We start from the raw sequence: 22657 nt of genomic DNA, 5'->3' as shown, positions 1-22657 counted from the left end.
AACCTGCCCACTGCCAGCTGTAACCTGCCCACTGCCAGCTGTAACCTGCCCAGTAACCACTGCAACCTGCCCACTGCCAGCTGTAACCTGCCCAGTAAGCACTGTAACCTGCCCACTGCCAGCTGTAACCTGCCCAGTAAGCACTGTAACCTGCCCACTGCCAGCTGTAACCTGCCCAGTAAGCACTGTAACCTGCCCACTGCCAGCTGTAACCTGCCCAGTAAGCACTGTAACCTGCCCACTGCCAGCTGTAACCTGCCCAGTAACCACTGTAACCTGCCCACTGCCAGCTGTAACCTGCCCAGTAACCACTGTAACCTGCCCACTGCCAGCTGTAACCTGCCCAGTAAGCACTGTAACCTGCCCACTGCCAGCTGTAACCTGCCCAGTAACCACTGTAACCTGCCCACTGCCAGCTGTAACCTGCCCAGTAACCACTGTAACCTGCCCACTGCCAGCTGTAACCTGCCCAGTAAGCACTGTAACCTGCCCACTGCCAGCTGTAACCTGCGCAGTAACCACTGTAACCTGCCCACTGCCAGCTGTAACCTGCGCAGTAACCACTGTAACCTGCCCACTGCCAGCTGTAACCTGCGCAGTAACCACTATAACCTGCCCACTGCCAGCTGTAACCTGCGCAGTAACCACTATAACCTGCCCACTGCCAGCTGTAACCTGCGCAGTAACCACTGTAACCTGCCCACTGCCAGCTGTAACCTGCCCAGTAAGCACTGTAACCTGCCCACTGCCAGCTGTAACCTGCGCAGTAACCACTGTAACCTGCCCACTGCCAGCTGTAACCTGCCCAGTAACCACTGTAACCTGCCCACTGCCAGCTGTAACCTGCCCAGTAAGCACTGTAACCTGCCCACTGCCAGCTGTAACCTGCCCAGTAAGCACTGTAACCTGCCCACTGCCAGCTGTAACCTGCCCAGTAAGCACTGTAACCTGCCCACTGCCAGCTGTAACCTGCCCAGTAACCACTGTAACCTGCCCACTGCCAGCTGTAACCTGCCCAGTAAGCACTGTAACCTGCCCACTGCCAGCTGTAACCTGCCCAGTAACCACTGTAACCTGCCCACTGCCAGCTGTAACCTGCCCAGTAACCACTGTAACCTGCCCACTGCCAGCTGTAACCTGCCCAGTAAGCACTGTAACCTGCCCACTGCCAGCTGTAACCTGCCCAGTAAGCACTGTAACCTGCCCACTGCCAGCTGTAACCTGCCCAGTAAGCACTGTAACCTGCCCACTGCCAGCTGTAACCTGCCCAGTAAGCACTGTAACCTGCCCACTGCCAGCTGTAACATGCCCAGTAAGCACTGTAACCTGCCCACTGCCAGCTGTAACCTGCCCAGTAAGCACTGTAACCTGCCCACTGCCAGCTGTAACCTGCCCAGTAACCACTATAACCTGCCCACTGCCAGCTGTAACCTGCCCAGTAACCACTGTAACCTGCCCACTGCCAGCTGTAACCTGCCCAGTAAGCACAATAACCTGCCCACTGCCAGCTGTAACCTGCGCAGTAACCACTGTAACCTGCCCACTGCCAGCTGTAACCTGCCCAGTAAGCACTGTAACCTGCCCACTGCCAGCTGTAACATGCCCAGTAAGCACTGTAACCTGCCCACTGCCAGCTGTAACCTGCCCAGTAAGCACTGTAACCTGCCAACTGCCAGCTGTAACCTGCCCAGTAACCACTGTAACCTGCCCACTGCCAGCTGTAACCTGCCCAGTAAGCACTATAACCTGCCCACTGCCAGCTGTAACCTGCCCAGTAAGCACTGTAACCTGCCCACTGCCAGCTGTAACCTGCCCAGTAACCACTGTAACCTGCCCACTGCCAGCTGTAACCTGCGCAGTAACCACTATAACCTGCCCACTGCCAGCTGTAACCTGCCCAGTAAGCACTGTAACCTGCCCACTGCCAGCTGTAACCTGCCCAGTAAGCACTGTAACCTGCCCACTGCCAGCTGTAACCTGCCCAGTAACCACTGTAACCTGCCCACTGCCAGCTGTAACCTGCCCAGTAAGCACTGTAACCTGCCCACTGCCAGCTGTAACCTGCCCAGTAAGCACTGTAACCTGCCCACTGCCAGCTGTAACCTGCCCAGTAACCACTGTAACCTGCCCACTGCCAGCTGTAACCTGCCCAGTAACCACTGTAACCTGCCCACTGCCCAGTGTGGCCTACCCACTGTGACCTGCTCAATTTCCACAGTAACTTGTCCTCTGAAACCTGCCCATTGTAAAGTCCCCACTGCTTACTCCTCACTCTAACCTGGCCATTGCCAACTGTTACCTGCCCATTGCTCCCTGTACCCTGCTCACCGCCCACTGTAAAGTGCCAACTGTAACTTGCCCATTGCCCACTATAACCTGGCCACTGTCCACTCTTACCTGTCCACTGCCCACTGTACCTGCCTACTTTAAGCTGCCCAATTCCCAACTGTAACCTACACACTCTAACCTGCCCAGTAAACACGCTTTAATCTCCGCATTACCCACTCTAACCTACACATATTCCAAAAAGGTTCATATGGTCTTCCAAGTATGTCAGTAAGGTAAACAAACACACACACCGGTCTGTGAAAAAGAACCTTCGATTTGGATGTAACCTACACACTCTAACCTGCCCAGTAAACATGCTTTAATCTCCCCATTACCCACTGTAACCTGCTCACCTCCTACCACAAACTTTCTACTGTCCAATGGCGTGTTTCCACCTCCCTTACTCTACTCAACTCAACTCCACCCCACTGGACTTGACTCGACTCGATTTGGTTGTGTCTCCACAGGCCTTGTTTGTCTCCATGGAAGCCGTTGTCAGTGGGCGGGAAAATCAGACGGTAAACATTCCGCTGCTCAGCGGACGTAAACAAGCTTAACGAAGGACACAGGCCATCGTGTTTCTTTCTGCTGTTTTGTCGCTTTTCGTTGAAAGAAGAGAGTCATAAAAATGTTACAAACAGCGAGAAATAAAGTGGAAAAAATGTAGGGAACACTCTGGAAGGCCCTGCAGCCGAATCAAGCAGAAGACGAGACGTGAAGAGCTGTGAGGAGACAATGGCTCCGGGTGAGTTACCAATCTGTAACTGCAGTTATTAAGACAAGTTTTTGCTTTGAATTGTTTTATTTGCATTATTGTAACGACCAGGTTGCGGTGTGCGAAGAGTCCTTTAAACAGAACAGTCAATTCACATTGAGCTGCTGACAACAGGACAGAACAGAAATGCACTTTACTTACTGAAGCTAGAGGAATTTTAAATTCCGAGATCAAATTTCAGATCCACGGTTGAACATCCATTTAGTGCACACAACAAACCCAGGAAAAGTAATAAGAATTTAACAATGAATAGCCCATCTTCAATGATGAGCATTGCACTCCATTACATTAGAGGATCCAGGTTCTTAACACCGTTCTCCACATCAACTAGTCATTAAGCTATACGCAGGCTGAAACAAACAAACAATTAATATTTTAAAAGAATGAGAAACATTAACCATTGGGGGAATGTTCATTCTTTGCCTGGTGATGTTTTAAAATGAACCCCGACTATAATGATCATTTTGCTCTATGTGGTTCAGCTTGCTGTCAGTAACATTTATGAATGAAAATTTTTTAAAAATATATTCAGTTATCTATATTTTAACAAAGTTTATTTTGCACGGAGGCCGCCATTGTTGTGCACATTGCAAAGCATTCTGGGTAGTGATGTCACGAAGTTGTTTCATCTCTCAGCAGTGTTTTTAGGAGTGATCTGTTCACAGCTTTGTAAGCATGAGTGTTCAACCCTTTCAATTCGAACCAACACGAAACCAAATACAGAGCGAGGACAAAAATGAAAGTAACAAAGGAGATGACGATAAAAATGGTAGCTATCAAGAGGAAGAGAGAGTCGGTCTGGTGCCTTCATGGATGTTGCCTCCCCATGGCGACCGAGAGAGAGCGTCTGCTGCAAAGACCTCAATTTTCTTTCTGTCGCTCTTCATGGTATTATTTACTTTACCTCGTCACGATTAACATAATTAACACAAGTATGACAAACGGAGATGGCTGCTCTCTACTTTACCACAGATCTCCCCTGAATCGCAGCGCATCCAAACTTTCAGGCTGTCTGCAGAAACCCGGACGTGTTGTGGGCCGCCCTGTTCAGCCTTCATGACCGATTCAATACCGGTCTACCCAACAGGAGTCAAATCACCAACAGGCAAGTCTTTTACCTAACCAAGAGTAAAATACCCTGACTCAGTGCTTAATTTGTAAATCATAAGGTACCGGAACATATACAGAAAACAGTGCTGAAAACAACACGCAACAAATGTCCACGTACCACGCTGTGGGACTTACAAGCCTAAATTTCTAATAGCAACCATGGTATAAATGTTCTGGCAAGTATTTACCATCATTATTAGGGATGAGCCGAATACTCGTTTTAAACGAGTACTCGTTACGGATAATGCATTTTTTCTGAATCCGAGTATGACCCGAGCATTGTCCGTCATTATTCGTACTCGTGCTGATGGGAGATCCTCATTGGTCCTTCATTCTGCTCCGTGCTCCACCGAGACCACAGGATCCTTGTCAGAGAAGCAATCAGTGCTGGTAAATCAAAAATGCGGTATTTTATTTCTTTGTAGCTGCATTGTGCCTGAGGAAAACCTTATAAGGTTGAAACGTCGGGCGATTGTGCATGCTCGGGGTTTTTTAAGTTTCGTTTTCCCTCACGTTTTTTTTTTCTTTTTTTCTTTTCTTTTTCATAATAATTTGGGCTTGTGCTCCACTGGGAGGCTGTGATCTGTGGGAGAGATGATAACTGGACCGAGGTCCACGTCCCGGTCATGTCCGTGGCACTGCAGCCCATGACCAGGAAGATCAGCAGGGCGGATGAGAGGTTTCCCTGGACGCCGGGGAGATTCCGGTGGGGATCGTGGGGGGAGGCATTCATACAATTAAAATATTCATGTTCTGACTCAAAAAATACTTTTTCTGTAAATAGTTCCTTTACTATTGTGACCAAAAATGTTCAAATTTTATTTCTGAGGGTTTTGTGTGAATAAATAATCATTTATATAACTTTAAAAAATATTCATGTTCTAACTAAAATAGAAAAAAAAACTGTACATTGTATCATTGAGACTGTTCTGTAAATAGTTTTCAAATGAATCAATATAGCAACTTCTGAGCAATCCATATCAATTTCAGACTTAAAGGAATACTCTGAAGATTTTGGACCCACGCCCTATCCCGATCATTTACAGAGTGAGATAAGCTCATAAATACCTTTTTGTGTCCGTTGGTCCAGTGCCTGGCTAACAGCTGTTAGCATCGTAGTTAGCTTAGCTCAACTACAGCAGGTGAAGAGGAGACAGAGCCAGACTGAGAAAGTGGACAAAATACTCCTTCCAGTGGTCCAGGGGACGGCGTATTAGCACGCGAAGTAAATCCGAATGGTTATAAAGCATTTTAAAAGACGTGTTTTCTTTTCAATCCGTTAAAATAACATTTTGCTCCACACAGACCTGCGCATGCGCAGTGCTCTGCGGAAGGGTATACCGGAGCACAGCAGTAGAAGCACAGACTCAGCCGCTGTGCGCCTGGTATATCCTTCCGCAGCGCACTATGATTGTGCAGATCTGTGTATCAAAATGCTATTTTAAGGGATTGAAAAGAAAACACGTCTTTTAAAATGTTATATAACCATTCGGATTTACTTTGCGTGCTAATACGCCGTCCCCCGGACCGCTGGAAGGAGGATTATGTCCACTTTCTCAGTCTGGCTCTGTCTCCTTGTCAACTGCCGTAGTTGAGCTAAGCTAACTACGATGCTAACAGCTGTTAGCCAGGCACTGGACCAACGGACACAAAAAGGTATTTATGAGCTTATCTACTTTGTAAATAATAGGGATAGGGCGTGGGTCCAAAATCTTCGGCGTATTCTTTTAAAATAATGCACCAATTTCTGCCCCAGCCCGATTTCTGGTGAAACCACGCCCACTTCGGGTTTAGGCCACGCCCTCTCCGAGTACAGATACGGATACAGATAATTTGGATGGGTAAACAGATACAGATACAGATAGTGGTGTACTTGCTCATCCCTAATCATTATCATTACAGGGCAGGGGTCCAACTTGATTTGGCATCTGGCCAATGTTTGCTTGGGTTTTTTTGCGACTGTCAGCTACAGCTCCCTCAGTCCTGAGAGCTACACAATAATCCCTGAACAAGATGAAGATAAAACAACAACAGAACAGTAAACAGCCACGCTGAACCCAGAAATTAACCTACCAGAACAATGTTTCCCTCGTTCTCTCCAAGCCGCCGCTACGCCGCTCAGATCCTTCCTCTCAGAACTGAACTGTTCGTCAATAACAACAACTTTTCCCGTTCTGTCCCTCAGCTCAGCGTTTAAATCTTCTTTCCATCCAAATCTTCAGAAGTTGAGATTGCATCATGTCAACTGATGTTGAAGGAATCGTTCAAAGCCAGCTACTTCGTCGGTGGCTAACAGCTAAGCTAACAGCTCATTGAGATGTGCAGCAGGAGCTGCCAGAGCTTACAATGGATCACACAAATCTTCTGTTATCATTTACAATCTGGCACGGCGGCCTAATAACAGACAGTGTTCTTACCATATTTAACAGTCCAGAACACCCCACATCACGGCCATGACTGGATTCTCCTCCTCCTCCCTGTTTCGGCTTGGCGCCACTTGCTGGTGTTACTCAGACTCGTTTTGAGTCATCATCGCGTTCCCCTTCCTTTTTAAAAAAATGACAGTAAATTTAACTGTCTTTCAGACATGTTTCAGTAGCCCTTTGCTTGCTCTCTTCATGAATAATCTCAGATACAACAACTTTCTGTCAGAGGCGGGTTTGATTCAGTTAGTGGTGGGCCGTCAGGGCCTGCAAAGCCTTCTCTGCTGGCCTAAAAAGTATCTGAATTACAGACTGATGTAAATTATATTTTGTCCATAAATAATTACTAAATGATTCCAAACAGTATGTTCCAGTTCCTTTCATAGTTCTCCCGTGGTTATGCTGCTTCCAGACATGTTTTGTCATATTAAATTATTTAACCAATCAGATTTCAGGCATCATCTGTTGCTAGGGTCAAAGAAATCTGCCCGAGGCCTTCACTGTCCGTTCCTGATGGTGCAGTAAAGTAAAGTGAAGCGTCAAACAGACAGTTGCTTCAACCAATCAGATTTCGAGTTGGCGACTCAGCGCCTTCTAGCTACCTACACTAACAACAGCAGATCCAGGCCCTCTGATTTACATTCACCAAGAGATACAGTAGGGGGCGGTATGCACCTAAGTTGTTGGTCGCCTACCTGAATTATTCCAAAGAAGACGAAGAAGACCTGAAGAGAAATAAAACTTGCGCCAGAAATCCCACAGGGCAGCTGGACTTTCAGCCCTGGCTTTATGGAACTGAAACGCACGGATAATCTATATGACAGACAGTGTTACCAGATTGGGCGGGTTCCCGCCCAATTGGGCTACTTTAAAAGTCATTGGGCTGGGAAAAAGAGCCTTGGGCGGGCATGTAAAAATTGGGCTGGTTTTAACTCCTTGGGCTGGAAAAATCAGACTTGGGCGGGAGCCCAAGTTCCGCGATAGCGGAATTTTTCACGGAAATCACGTCTGTCCGCTCTTCCGCGGCCGGTGCAGAAATGCGACGCGCCCCCCTCCACTGTGTACCTGCCAAGCTGAGACGACTGCAAGGCGGCAGATACGAAAAACCAGTAGTCTGCAGCAACCATTGTCATACTCCACAGACAGTTACTTGAACGGCTCTTTTAAGTGAACGACGAGAGCTGGTTCACAGCTGTCTGAGAGCCGTTCCTTTGTGCAAATTGTCCACGCTTCCTTCACGTGTCTCCTGAGTGTCTCCTGAGTCCAGCTGTCACTGCTGCCTTCATGTGAAGGACCGAGTTTCAGTTTTCCGCAGCTCGCTCTAGTCACCTGAACGCAGCAGCTAGCTAGCGAAGGAGAAGAGTCCAGAACCTGGAGCGGAGCCGGTGTTTTGGAAGAACTGGTTTCCCTATTAATTGGCGAGTTCAACGTTCAAAGTAATAAAAAAGAAGAAATGGAACTTGATTCTTCATGAAGGTAAGATAATTTAATTAGGATGTGCGTGTGTGCGCATGCGTGCGTGAATGTGAGCAGCCGTGCTGTGCACATGAGAGAGAGCAGCTGCTGGTTTTGAAATGCATTGTTTTGGTATTGTGGCAACAGAGAGGTGTTACTTGCGTTGTCTTATACAGTTGTTTGTCCTCGTTATGGTCACTATATGAAGGTTTGTATGCTGAGGAAGTGTTTTCTGTTGTGTGTGTAATGTTTTGGCGCTATCTCATGGGTTTGGCCGAATTGGGCTGGTTTTTATAAAAATGGGCGGGTTTTCAGCAGTGCTTGGGCTGGAAACTACCATGAGGATCTGGCAACACTGATGACAGAGCAACTGAACTCTTTTTGAGGAAGGAAAGGAGGATGGATTTTGTTTTCGAATAATGGGGATTTTGGTGAGTAAAATGTTCCTCTTTTCCTAAATAATATTGCTGTTTTATGAAGTTGTTGATGCTCATTGTATGTGCACAGATGTAGTAGGAGACTTGTGCTCTTCAGCAAAGGCATTTATTCTGGCTGCACAAGTATCTATCTGCTGTGCAACAGCTCTTTATGTGCATATCTGCATAATAAGATTTTTTTTTTTTTTTTTTTTTTGTAGACAAAATAGTAATTGAGAGGTGGATTGGTTCAGGCGGATCTGTTCTGAAGGCCTTAGTGTGAAATGCACGGTCCGCCACTGGATTCAGTGCGTCAACAGATCTGAGGCTCTTTAAAATGACTTTTTTTTTTTTTTACCTTTAATTGTATTAAACAATGTGAAATTAGTAACATTTGTTCTGTGAATTAAAGGAATACTTCACCCAAAAAACGATTTGGCCTCATTTTCTACTCACCCTCATGCAAAACTCTGGAGCACTTTTTTGATGTCTGAAATTCAGCTGGAGATCTGGGGGGAATGTTGTCAACAACTAAACTAAACTATACTAAACTAAACTAATCTAAACTAAACTATCTAAACTATACTAACTAAATACTAGTTTAAATACTAAACTATCCACAAAGCTGCCCCAGGAGCTAGAATGCTGTGGGAAGTACGGTGCACTGAGCCCTGTCCTCTAATGTCTGAATGTTCTTCCCTTTAGTCCGTTCATTGCTTTTCCCCTGCTGTCCCCCCCTTCGAGGGGGAGTCTTCTCCAGTTTCAGTTGCTGACTCCACTATTAAGAGGGCCTACGAACAAGCTCCGTCCGGACCGGGAGGACACTCCTGACGGTCCTGCCCGTGGACTGGCTTTGGTTCTACCTCTGGGATCCGTAGTTCTTGTGCTGGACCGTCCAACGGACTGTCCTCAACATAGTCCTAGGCTTTACTTCTTATTGTCTCATGCTAGCTGTTGCCAAAGCTGTCCGTCCCTGGGAGAGGGATCCCTCCATACTGTGGTTCTCCCCAAGATTTCTTCTTCTCCCACTGGGTTTCTGGAGTTTTTTCTTGCCGGATGTGAGGGTCTAAGGCGGTGGTTGCTTCGTTCTGTCTCGTTACTGTAAATTTGACATATTAACATTATGCTTATTCACTGTTTTTATTTTTACCGACCAATGTAACATCTTGAAGCCTCTGAGGCAGCTGCTGTTGTGATACTGGGCTATACAAAAATACACTGAAATTGATTGATTGAACAAACTTCCATATAACAGGGACCAATAGAGCCCGAAAGAAAACGGTCCATAAAGTCCACAAAACGTGCCTGTTTTCCTTCATACTGCTCGTCCGCTGTAATCTAAGTGTCCTGAGCGGGTAACGTCCATAATTAATTCGAAACGAGGTCAATTAGTACATTTTTCGAGAGTAAAAATGGGTTAGGGTTAGGTTAAAACTTTCTATTGTTCCCTGTTACATGGAAGTTTGTTGACAACAAAAATCCCCCCAGATCTCCAGCTGCATTTCAGACATCAAAAAAGTGCTCCAGACTTTTTCTCAGCATGAGGGTGAGTAGAAAATGAGGCCAAATCATTTTTTGGGTGAAGTATTCCTTTAATATGTTAGAATATTTATTATTTTATGCAATTAACATGAGTTCTGAGCACAGGTATGGATACTTGGGGAGCTGAACTCTCCCACAGGCATCTTCCCACTCTTTTCTTAATTTTCTCTCTTTTTTTTTTTTTTTTTTTTTTTCCCCTTGTCCTGTTCAGCAGCTGGGGAGTGCAATATTGTATTATTGTAGCCTTTTACTATCTGAACAGATTTTAATGTCAGCAGCAGGACGAGAACTTAATTTTCTCTCTTTAGGAAAGCTGTGGATGCTCACCACACTTCCTTTATTTCCCTCGTTTCCAAAATTACATCCAAAAGTGACGCAATGTGGCATTTTGTTCGGTTGTAGCCGACGACAGAAGTACTTGGTGAGTGGTTTGTGGCTTTGCTCGGTGAACAGACAACTACCTGACGTCATCACTCCCAGAATGCATTGCGGTGGTTGCGGCCAAAACATGGCCGCAACCATGTAAACAATAATCTTATAAACGAGTGACATTTTATAACTTACGCATTATGTTTATACTTTTCTCACAGCGTATTTTAAAGGTATAATACAGGATTTTGATTTCCGGGTGGATCACCTAAATAACTGGTGGGTCTGTTTGTCCATCATTCTGACGAGCTGCTTTCATCAGGCGGTTCTCCGTGCTCGCGCCCAATCAGCTTCTCCCTTTTGCGCATTCAGAGTGTTTCTGTAGCCGTGAGCTTCTGAGCTCGTACTGACCGATGGCGAGTCTGACATAATGAAACTGGAACTGTTTCGGAAAACAGTTCCAGTTTCCTGGGAGAAGCAGGACAGCCGGGCGGATGGTCTGGCGCATGGCGTTGTTCAAAAAGTGAGCAACAGACGTTTGGCTTCATCTTTTCGAGAAAATCCTGTATTAGACCTTTAAGTGGAGACATCAGTGGCAACATTTGTGGAGCTAATAGTTGTTTTAATCGGGGTTCGCTTTAAGGTGTTAAGGAGATAACATTTTAAATGTAATTATTTTAGATATTTGTGGAAGTAGCAGTCATGATAAGTCATTCTGATATCTACTGAAAAGTCCTACTGGCATCTTTATTTGTATGTAATTTCATTGCATATACTGTGTTTCTTTCAGAGGTTCTGTCCTATCAGGACCGGCTGGACCAGGCCTGTCTCTGGACCCACATCTGAGCTGCAGTGGAGGATGAAACGGTTCCAGCTTCTCAGCTGAGCGGTGGAGGGATGTTCCTGGTTCACAGGTGGAGTGGTAAAGATGTAGAAGCAGGAAATGGGGTCCAGGATGTTCTGATGCTCCATCTGATCAGTCACTCTTAAGGACCACTGAGTTTTGAACAGATTGTCACTGTGATCAGTTAAACCAGTGCTGATCGATTGTAAAGACGTAAAAACTGTTTTGTACTGCAGCATAAAAGTATGTTGAAAATAGTGGTTGTTCATTTAAGTTCTCTCAACATTGCCCTTTGCATTTTTTCAACCTATTGTTGAATAAATCTGTTGTGCTTTTACAGATCTTTTGCTTTCTTACATGATTCAAAATCTTTTACGTAACAACTTTGTCATATTGTTTACAACAGCAGAGAGTAATCCGAGCTTAAATAAAAACTTTATTGATAATATCGATTACACCTCCACAACAAAAACAAATCCACAATCATGTTATTAATGGTTCTCATGGTTCCTGACATCCTCGGTGTTGATCAGGTCTATGGCCTCATTATAGTGCCAAAATTTCACGGGCATAAAATTCATAATTGCGCACAGTTAAACCACTTTCTGTGCGCTCGCGACAGGAAAAGAAAACAAATTAAAAATTTGTTGACATCATTCAGCCACAGAACCAAAATTTGAACATTAACCATTCAAGTTCTCAGACTGAACAATTCAAGTCAACATTCCAACAGAGTTCAGAAACACATACAGATATTCTAATTTTTTTTACTTTAACTTTAAAGGTGCATTAAGGAGTTTTTCAACTTTAAAAATACTTATTTTCCTCCATAAATATGTTCCACATTTTTAATGCTGTGTACAATGAGCCCTGACAGATTCATCACCAGAACCTCTAACAGGCTAAACTGTCACATGAAAGTCACAGTGCCGGTCCGGCTGCAGAGGTTTTTGGGGGAGAATTTGACAGGAATGATGTAATGCGCGCTCCGGCTGGTTAGGTTTCATTTTGTCCGCCATTACTCCGCCAGATGCTTAGTGAGCAACAGCTGAGCAGGATCTTCCAGAAAGTCAGAACAGACTGGCTTCTAGCACTGCAGCTCCACACAGACTCCACCAGGGAGAAGACACTGACATCTTACTGGAGTGTTACTAAACGAGCGAAGACGGAGTTCCCCTCTTCCGTGCACGGGAGCCACAGGGCCGAGTGTTTCACTAAGCTGCATTACGCCCAAGGCCTGCAGGGGGCGCTGTTTCGCATAAAACGTGCAAACTCCTTAAAGCACCTTTAAAGTTTTCTTCACTTTAAACTCAAATGAACTTTAATTCAAACTGCAATGTCAAATTAAAAAATGCCTCAATGTTTTTACTTTGAATTCAAAAGAAATTTCTTAATTTAAACTCCAATCAAAATCCAGAAAGTCCAAACCATTCCACTAGCCAACACAAACCATAACCTCAAACCCTCAAGAAAGACATCATTTCTACACACCGTTGGTGTCTTTGGCTGGAAGCCACCGGGCTTGTGTCTCTCTGCTCCTCTTCTCAGAGACTGACTGAGCTTTCCCAGACCTCCCCAGGGGCTTTGAATCACTGAGTGATCACTGAGCTCCTGCCCGTCCTTCCCAGCTGCTCTTGATCAGGGAGGACCTGCTGCTGGTAGTGCACTCTGGGAAATGCAGTGTTTTTCCCACATCTCAGTGGCTCAGCTCAATAATGTCGCCGCATGTGCAGAAAGAGGTTGCACACGCAGAAAGATCGCACTCACAGAAAGACATCTCATGCACGCAGAAAGAGATCACATGCGCTCAGAAAGAGATGAGAAGCACGCGCTCAGCCGTCCAGATGTTCAGCATCACTGAGGAGCAGCTCGGACGTTCATCACGTTGGATCCAGTTCAGCCTCTGCTGCTCAAGATCCTCAGGAAGGGTTTCTGGCAGGACAGCAGGGATGTCTGGCTGGAACAGGGCCCTGGTTCTCTGGCCTAAACAAACACACAGGGATGGGTACTGATATTAAATGCTGTTTAATCCCTCATCATCTTCTAGCTTTGATGGTTCTGTGGAACAACTTAAAATCACACACTTTTACAAATCCCATTACTACATTTTTACCGGTGCGTGACTTTAAAAAATACATAAATATACAGAGATTCAGATGTGCCTTCACAATTTTATTGAGGCACTTTAATATTGACTGTCTCAAGTCCTTTTTTACATGGCATGGAAGGGAAAATCATTTCATTTCACTACGTGAAGGAAAAGAATCAGATACAGGATCTTTATGCATATGTTTAAATTAAAAGTGCATCACAAGTAGGGCTGCACGGTATACACGGTGTGACGGTATGATGGTAGAAACGATATAAATTGGACCACGGTAGAGATTTCCGCTCTACTGTCATACCGTCATCTCACCTGATATAGTCTGCTGCTGCTACGTGAATAAAATGTGAGCAAAATATCGTTCAGTCCTCCTTTACTGAAAAACGGAGCATCGCATCATTGACCATGTTACAGCTTCTTCTAGCGCTCATCTTACCGTCTAACACGCTTGTTCTAACATCATGCAGAAAGCCTGCGCTTCAGGGGCCATCCTTCTTCTGTGGTGTCTGTGTAAGAATAAGGTTGAACATGCAAACAGCACACCTAGTTGCATGAAGTGCAAATGCAGATGAATTAAACTACAGAACCCATTCAGAAACACTTCCATTATAGGTTTTACACTGCAACATTTATACCGCGATATACCGTTACCGTGGAGGGATTTAATTTATAACGTGATATGAGTTTTAGGTCATACCGCCCAGCCCTAGTCAGAAGCTGAAACTTTTTTCCGGTGGTTTTATTAAATATCAGGCATTACATTTGCTATCAGCTGGAGTTTTTTGGAGGCATTCTGAGTTTGACTATGTTACTCCGAGGACAATGACTTTAAACTCCTGAGAGTAACAGCATCTAGATACATTCACACACAAACCATCAATCCAGATAAACACATTTTTCTACATTATAACAAAATCTTTTCACTAAAATCTCACCATCATCCTCCATCCACCACCGCCGTAGCAGAGTCGTGGCCGAGTCCTTCCGGTGTTTATGGGTCGGTGGCCGCAGAGTGGATCCGTGGTCCACCACCAACTCGAGGAGGTCTTGAAAAACTTTGGGTAGCACCAAGCTCCCACTGGTTCTTTTCATCCCCCACTAAAGAAATGAGCGTCTGAGCCTCCCCAACAGACCATGGAGTTACTGTCCGCTTTGCTGAATTTTTTTTTATTGGTATTATTGTGTTCATTTACCATCTGTTGCTTTTCTCTTTCTCTTCCATATCAGTGCTTTAAACATGGCGGTGTTTTGGGTTTCACTCCAGCCACAGCTGGTCATTGATTGTTCAGTGATTTTGAGCAATCAGCGACCAGTATGTTTTTTTTGTTTTTTTGTTTTGTTTCTTTGTTTTTTTTTAACCCTTGTCCTGTTCGGCAGCTGGGGCGTGCAATATTGTACGATTGGAGCCTTTTACTGTCCGAACCGATTTTACTGTTGGCAGCAGCAGGAGATTGAATCTCCTGCTGCTGCCTTTATTTGAAACTGGCATTTATATATATATATATATATATATATATATATATATATGTGTGTGTGTGTGTGTGTATGTATACAGGGATGGCTGGTATAAATGGGCTAGCAGGGCCAAGCCCTCCCAGCACAAAAAGACAGCTAATACAAAAAAAATGGGAAAATTATTTTTTTAAATAACTTACAACAGAATGTTTTAAGTATAAATAAAACACAAGTAGCAACAGCACTAATCAGTCAAAAGGAAAACATAGAATATATCTAAATATCTCTCCTGGTGTGGACGGCCCCACTGGTAGTGTTTTCCCATGATGCTTAGTGCCATGCCATGTCTCTACATTCTACAACATTCTACAATTTCATTTAGCAGATGCTTTTGTCCAAAGCGACGTACAACACAAGCAAGAATACAGACATAAGAAAGAAAGAAACCATTAGTAAATGCTTCAACTGCTTCCAGTGTGATTGGTCAAGGGAGCTGCCATCAAGTTGCAGAAGAGGAGCCACTACCCCCCCCCCCCCCCCCCCCCCCCCCCCCTTTTTTTTGTGTGTGTGTGTGTCAACTTAGTCAGTGGTCCATAAGTGCTGGGTTTAGAACACCTGATCTATTCTTCCCCGAACATGGGGTCGGATTAAGACCCTCGGTGTTCTCTGAACAATTGAGTCTTCAATTGTCTCTTGAAAGTAGAAAGAGACTCGGCGGAACGCACAGAGTTAGGAAGTTCGTTCCACCATTTGGGAACAACAGAGGAGAAGAGTCTGGCTGGAGGTTCAGAGCCGAGCTGGACTGGAAGCTCCAGACGTCTCTCACATGCAGAGCGAAGAGGGCGTGAAGGAGAGCAGACCTGGATCAGGGAGTCCAGGTCGGCCGGAGCCGTTCTTGTAAGCGTTTTGTAAGCCAGGAGGAGAGATTTGAATTTGATCCTGGCTGCAACTGGAAGCCAGTGAAGGGAGATGAACAGAGGAGGACCTGAGCTCTTTTGGGCTGGTTGAAGACCAGACCTGCTGCATTCTGGATCCTCTGTAGAGGTTTGACTGGACCTGCAGGGAGACCCGCCAGAAGAGAGTTGCAGTAGTCAATGCGTGACACCATGAGAGCCTGAACCAGAAGCTGTGTGGCCTGTTGGGTCAGGAAGGGTCTGATCTTCCTGATGTTGTAGAGGGCATAACGACAAGACCGAGAACCTGACGCCACATGAACCTTAAAGGTCAGCAGGTCATCAATCATGACACCCAGGTTTCTGGTTGAGTTTGTGGCACAAGTAGGCTGGAGTGAAGTTGGACACTGATCTGAGGACAGATGGACAAGCTGGACAGACCATGAGTTCAGTCTTAGACAGATTTAGCTGAAGGTGACGTTCCTTCATCCAGGTGGAGATATCAGCCAGACAAGCTGATATCCGAGCTGAGACTGTGGTGTCGTCAGGAGGAAAGAGAGGAAGAGCTGAGTGTCGTCAGCATACAGTGGTAGGAGAAGCCATGGGAGCGAATCACTGCACCAGGTGAGGTGGTGTACAGAGAGAAGAGTAAGGGGCCAAGCACAGACCCCTGAGGGACCCCTCTGATAGGCCATGTGACCTCGACACCTCCCCTCACCATGAAACTCTGAAAGATCTGCCTGTGAGGTGGACCTGGACCACAACAGGACGGAACCTGAGAGGCCGAGGTCAGAGAGTGGAGAGGAGGATCTGATGGTTCAGCAGACAAGTCCAGCAGCAGGAGGACAGAGGACTGTCCAGCAGCAGGAGGACAGAGGACTGACCAGCAGCAGGAGGACAGAGGACTGACCAGCAGCAGGACAGATGACTATCCAGCAGCAGGAGGACAAAGGACTGACGAGCAGCAGGAGGACAGAGGACTGACCAGCAGCAGGAGGACAGAGGACTGACGAGCAGCAGGAGGACAGAGGACTGAGCAGCAGCAGGAGGACAGAGGACTGACCAGCAGCAGGAGGACAGAGGACTGACCAGCAGCAGGAGGACAGAGGACTGTCCAGCAGCAGGAGGACAGAGGACTGATCAGCAGCAGGAGGACAGAGGACTGACGAGCAGCAGGAGGACAGAGGACTGAGCAGCAGCAGGAGGACAGAGGACTGAGCAGCAGCAGGAGGACAGAGGACTGAGCAGCAGCAGGAGGACAGAGGACTGAGCAGCAGCAGGAGGACAGAGGACTGTCCAGCAGCAGGAGGACAGAGGACTGACCAGCAGCAGGAGGACAGAGGACTGTCCAGCAGCAGGAGGACAGAGGACTGACCAGCAGCAGGAGGACAGAGGACGGACCAGCAGCAGGAGGACAGAGGACTGACCAGCAGCAGGAGGACAGAGGACTGTCCAGCAGCAGGAGGACAGAGGACTGACCAGCAGCAGGAGGACAGAGGACTGACCAGAGACTCTGGGACTGACAGGAGAGCAGTCTGGGTGGAGTGGTCTCATCTGAAGCCTGACTGAAAAGGGTCCAGCAGGTTCTGGTTCCGCAGGAGTTCAGAGTCTTGGTTAAATACTGAGCCTCCAGTATTTGACAGGAATGGTAGAAGTGAGACTGGCCTGGAGTCTTCAGCCTGGGCTGGGTTGAGATGAGGCTTTCTGAGCAGTGGGGGACGCGGGCTGGTTTAACAGTAACAGGAAAAATGCCGGTTTCCAGGGAGGAAGTGACAATGTGAGACTGCAGGTCTGATTGTGGACCAGATGGTCTGCAGGATGCTGCTGGGTGTTGGATCCAGAGGACATGTTGTCGGTTTTGAGCTCAGAAGAAGTCTGGAGACCTCGTCCTCACTCAGAGGAGCAAACGAGCAGAGAGAAGGAGCAGTGGTGGGTCTGAGCTGACTGGGCCGGTCCGGCTCAGAGAACTGGTTCTGACTGCAGCCTCCTTCTCAGTGGAAAAGGAGGCGAACATGTCAGGATCAGCTCAGTGGACGACTGAGCAGCTGGAGGAGGAAGCAGGGAGTTGAACGCCATAAACAGTTTTCTGGAATCAGAAGCTGCACAGATCTGGTTCTGATAAAAAGCTTTCTTTGCAGACTGCAGGCGGGAGGTAAAGGAAGCAAGTTTCTGTTAGTATGAGGACCAATCAGCGGCTCGTGGGATTTACGCCACTTTCTTTCTGCTGCCCTGAGTCCAGCTCTTTGTTCTCTCAGAACTTCTGAGAGCCATGGACCTGGTTGTTTTGTCTTGGCTGGTTTGGACACCCGGGGGCAGAGTTTGTCCAAAGAGGACCAGAGAGGACCAGAGTGTTTCTGTAGCCTCATTAACAGGAAGTGATGAGAAGTGAGAGTAGTCCGGCAGGACGGAGCTGAGCTGCTGTGAGGGACTTCAGGGTTCTGGAAGGAGACCATCTGTGTCGGTGTCTGCAACGGCAGAAAGGCAGCCGCAAATTTTACCAAGACATGGTCAGATAGGTGTAGTGGAGTAACCATCACCTCTGCTATGGAGCAGTTACGAGTCAGCACCAAGTCAAGGATTTTGCCAGCTCTGTGTGTGTGTGTGTGGGGGGGGAGGCGGAGCCAGTACCTTTCCTGTGTGTAAAAAAATTGGGAGTATGTCTGTTTGTGTGTGTGTGTGTGTGTGTGTGTGTGTGTGTGCGCGTGTGTGTGGTGTATACTTATTGATGATGCGGTTTTTATTCTTTTGTTTTCATTACTGTTTTTTACTGTTCAGCACTCTGCGTGGTTTTTATTAATATGAAAAAGTGCTCTACAAATAAAGTTTGATTTGATTTGATAAATAAGCCGTTTTTTTTTTTACTGCCCCAGCAGATACATTCATTTCGTTTTGTAAGTGATTGACAGGTGTCATGTCCCACCCACCATGGTTTGCTGAGCATTTTGGGCTAATTTCAGTCAGCCCACAGGCCACTGACTCCTGACCAATACCGGCGAGTTAATGCAGCAGTGCTGCTGTTTGTGCCTGAGTTGGGTAGGAGGGAGAAAAAGTTCAGTTATGGCGGATGTTAGCATGAACAAGGTGGATTATTTGCTTTGGATAACAACTGAATGCTCTTGCCACACTGTCTATCGAGACGGACTTCATCCAAAAATTACCAGACTTCAACGACATGGGGATTGACCTGTTTGCAACCCAGAGAGGCGTCGATGTGAGCTCCAGGTCGGCCCACGTCGACCTGTTGAAGGACTGTGACGCCTTGTTTTTGCTGAGGTCAGCTGCTGTACTGAAGGCGTGTTTGGCTACATGTCACTAAACTGTTGTAATAGTAAGACAGGTGCAGCAGGCTGTCTGTGGGCAGTCGTTGAAGTTGGATGCCCGGGGCGGGCAGACCCGAGTGCCCAGGGCCCAAGAGCCCAAGAGCTGTCCCACCCCCCACCCAGAGAGAGGGCCATGACCATACCTAGAAGAGCCGGCCTACACGGACGGCTACCCGCCCCAGGCCAGTACCCCCCCCAGCGCCCCAGCCACGTACCCCGAGATCCAGGGCACCACCCCCCCTACCGAAGCCCACCCCCAACCCGATTAAACCTGATTGTTTGTGATTAAAAATGTGGGGCAGTTACCACACCATGCCGCGAGCGAGGCTAAATGAGCAGTCCATCTGCCTGAACAGCCCCCCAGCCCCCCCGCCCCCCCCCCCCCTCCCCCCCCGACACGATGCGTCCAGTCCCCCAGATATGTGTGTTGTATGTATTTAGCAACCAGTATATGTTTAACGTCACATTTCCGGCCCGACTCAGCACAAGACTCGTGGACGTCGCAGGGCCGGAAAACCTACCCGGGTTGCACTAAAGCGGGCTGATGGAAACGAGCAGGCGCGGGGGAGAACCCAGTCGAGTCGAGCAGGGGAGGTGGAAACGACGTCCTTCTACGCGCACTGAACCAGGGTCAGTGCACGCCATTGACATGTACGCGCAGGGGGCAGGTCGAACGGCGAAGGGATTTGATTGGTTTAAAAAAAGGTGTCTCCTCAAGACTATTGGTTGGTGTTTGTCCCGTTTTCCTCCTGCTGTAGATAGCGGATATTTTCCAAACTACTTTAAAAACACGTGATGAATTACTTCCCATCGGGTCATAAAGATCATTTTAACCAGTATTTAAAAAAATGGATCTCATTCAAATCGCCAACCCCAGCTGTAAGGAAGCCTATTTTTTTGTTTAGAGAGCAGCTTCTGCTCTTTGGAGTTTTATCTTTTCAATGTAACTTCATAGGTTGATTTTGGACGATAACATTTTGGAAAGTAATCTTTTAAGTTGCTGTTGAACTACTTTTTGACTGTTCTATTTAAACTCCCTGTTCATTTTACTGTTATGTTTGCACCCTAATTAAAAAAATATTTCTAGATTTGTTTATTAAGTTACCGTTACACTACTGTTATTTATACTGTTTTATCTAAATGTCTTCATTTTACAATATTGTGTCTGCACTTTAATTTAAAAATGCAACAACATATATTCCTAGATTTATTTAAGTTGCCGTTGCACTACTGTTTAATATTGTTCTATTTAAATTCCCTTTTAATCTAAAAATATTGGGGCTGCACTTTAAGTTATTGAAAATAATTATTCCTAGACTGATTTAGTTCAATTGCATTTGCACTATAAAGTTTTTATACTGTTCTATTTGAAAATAAATGCCTTGACTTTGCTGTATTGATTCATGTTAGAGGGTTTAACCTGAGCCGGGCCTCACCACCGTGATGGTCATGTGACAGTCCTGCAGGCGAGGCCTGCTGTTATTTTATAATATACTGGTATCGGATCGGTACTCGGTATCGGCCGATACCAACTGTAAAAGTATCGGAATCGGTATCGGGAGGCAAAAAATGGTATTGGAACATCTCTGCTCCTCCTGCCGCAGTACAGCTACACAGCAGACTGAGGATACAGTAGAAATGTGTGTTACACTGTCAGTACAGCTGCTGCTGGACTGTAGAGCTGCTGGAGGAACAGTCTGGACTGATGGAGCTGATCCTGAGTCAGAAAGACAGGAAGTCAGATTCTCAGTAGGTTTAGAGGTCAAAGGTCACGTTGTTAGTATTAGTTGTGGCTGAACACAGAGTTCAGCAGAGCTCAGAACACTCAGAGCGTTTAGTGTTCACTGTGTAGGATTGTCAATACACTGAGGACGACACATTGGATTTGTCTTTATTTTTATGTTTGCTGGTGAAGTAATCTAAAAGTAACTAAAATAATCTGGTACATTACTTTTTAATTGAAGTAATTAGGTTAAGTTACTGATTACATTTTTTGACAAGTAACTTGTAATTGTACCAGATTACAATTTTAAAGCAACCCTCCCAGCCCTGGTTGTAGCAACACTGTTGCTTTAGTCCTGGATTATGTGTTACGTTCCTTCCCATTTTGGAGAATAATCATTTGCCCACGAATCGTTCCTCCGTGTTGAAAGAAACCGCTCTGCACGTCTCTGTGATTCACCTTGCAGGCTTTCACCCTTTGAAGTGAATGTGACCTGCTTCATAATATTGCTTATCAGAACTGAGACTGTCTGGGTCTTTCTTTTCAGATTGCAATGAGATGTACCCCATCTTTTCAGGACTCAAAGGGATTTGTTATTCTCATCTGCAATAAAGGAGTGAAACTAGTAATTGAGGTCCAACTTTTAGCCATAAGAAATATAAAGAAACACAAAAAACAATCCAGATTACACAGAGCTGACCCGGTCTTTTATTCCAGAGTACAGAGAGATATCCAGATTGGTAATGCAGGCCACAGATTCTCATGGAATGTAGATAACTGGAAATCCTGGGGTTTTAACTTTTTAAAGCTGAGGAAATATTCCCTTGTGTTTTGTTCTTCTTTGGACCAGAAGGGCTTTGTGGAATCAGTCATTCGGGGGATAACTCTCTCTCCATTCTGACAATCCAGAAATACAAGTAGACCTAACTCATCCTAGCCAGAACTTGAACTCACCAGTTGTGAACTTGAACATCCTATAGCTGCTCGTGCCTTCATATCATTTAGCTTTGCTCTGTAAGCTAACTGCTGTCAGTGTTTAAACTCAGCATTCACTTCATTTAGTCACAGTAACTGGGTGTGATTAAAGCAGGCTACAGTTCAGAAGTAGATCTGGCCTCCTTTGGTCCTCAGGCCCCTTGTCCAACATGTTCTCGATGTGCCTCTCATCCAACACACCTGATTCAAATGATCTGCTCATCACCAGGCTCTGCAGGATGTGTTGGAAGAGGGAAACATGTGAAACATGGAGGACAGGGACTGGGAAGCGCTGCTCTGCAGTTCTAATATGTCGCCACAGGAGCTGCTGGTGCCTGTTTCTCCCTCTACCAACCACCAGCACCACCAGAGTCCAGCAGGAGCCACAGGAATGTTGACCGGCGGTCACTTACCAGGCGCCGAGCGCTGCAGGAACAATCAGCCCATTCTCCAGCACCATGTGACCGAAACGTGCACACTGCAAGTGACAGGGGCGTGCACGGCGTTCAAAGAGCCAACAGTTCGAAGGCTGTTTCTCTGCTGCTGCTCTGGGTTCTTCTCTTCTCCCCCTGCTTCCCACTTCTCATTTCTCAAGCAAACTTTCCTGGTCTTCCCTCCTCTGTCACCTCTCCTCCTCCTCCTCCTCCTCCTCCTCCTCCTCACACAGGAGCCAATCAACAAGCAGTAAACACTGCGTCAGGGTCCTCCTCTTCCTCCTGCCCCGCCTCCTGCTCCCTGTCACAATAATCAGTGCAGTTGAAGTTTGATCATCAGGCTGTTCTGCCCTTCAGTCAGGAACCTGCTGGAGAGGAGAAAGCCAAACGCTCCTCATGCTGCTTTGGACACTGAGCTCTTCTTTACCTTACTCTCTAAAACAGACTTGACAGAACTCCTGGACAGGCTCCCCCCTCCAGCACGGCCCAGT

At 46.4% G+C, this 22657-nt stretch overlaps 1 protein-coding gene across 2 annotated transcripts in view; it reads right to left on the bottom strand.

Annotated features, from left to right (window-relative positions):
* LOC115385439 (TSC22 domain family protein 4-like) overlaps nt 1-22316 on the bottom strand; it is a 43980-nt gene extending 21664 nt beyond the window's left edge. For both annotated transcript variants that reach the window (XM_030087433.1, XM_030087434.1), the window contains exon 1: nt 22146-22316. The gene's annotated coding sequence lies outside the window, so the exon portion shown is untranslated. The remainder of the gene's footprint in view (nt 1-22145) is intronic.
* Between the last annotated feature and the right edge of the window lie 341 nt (nt 22317-22657).

This window comes from Salarias fasciatus, unplaced genomic scaffold, assembly GCF_902148845.1.
Source record: "Salarias fasciatus unplaced genomic scaffold, fSalaFa1.1, whole genome shotgun sequence".
NCBI classification, from domain to species: Eukaryota; Metazoa; Chordata; class Actinopteri; order Blenniiformes; family Blenniidae; genus Salarias; species Salarias fasciatus.
This window is presented reverse-complemented; position numbering and strand designations above follow the sequence as displayed.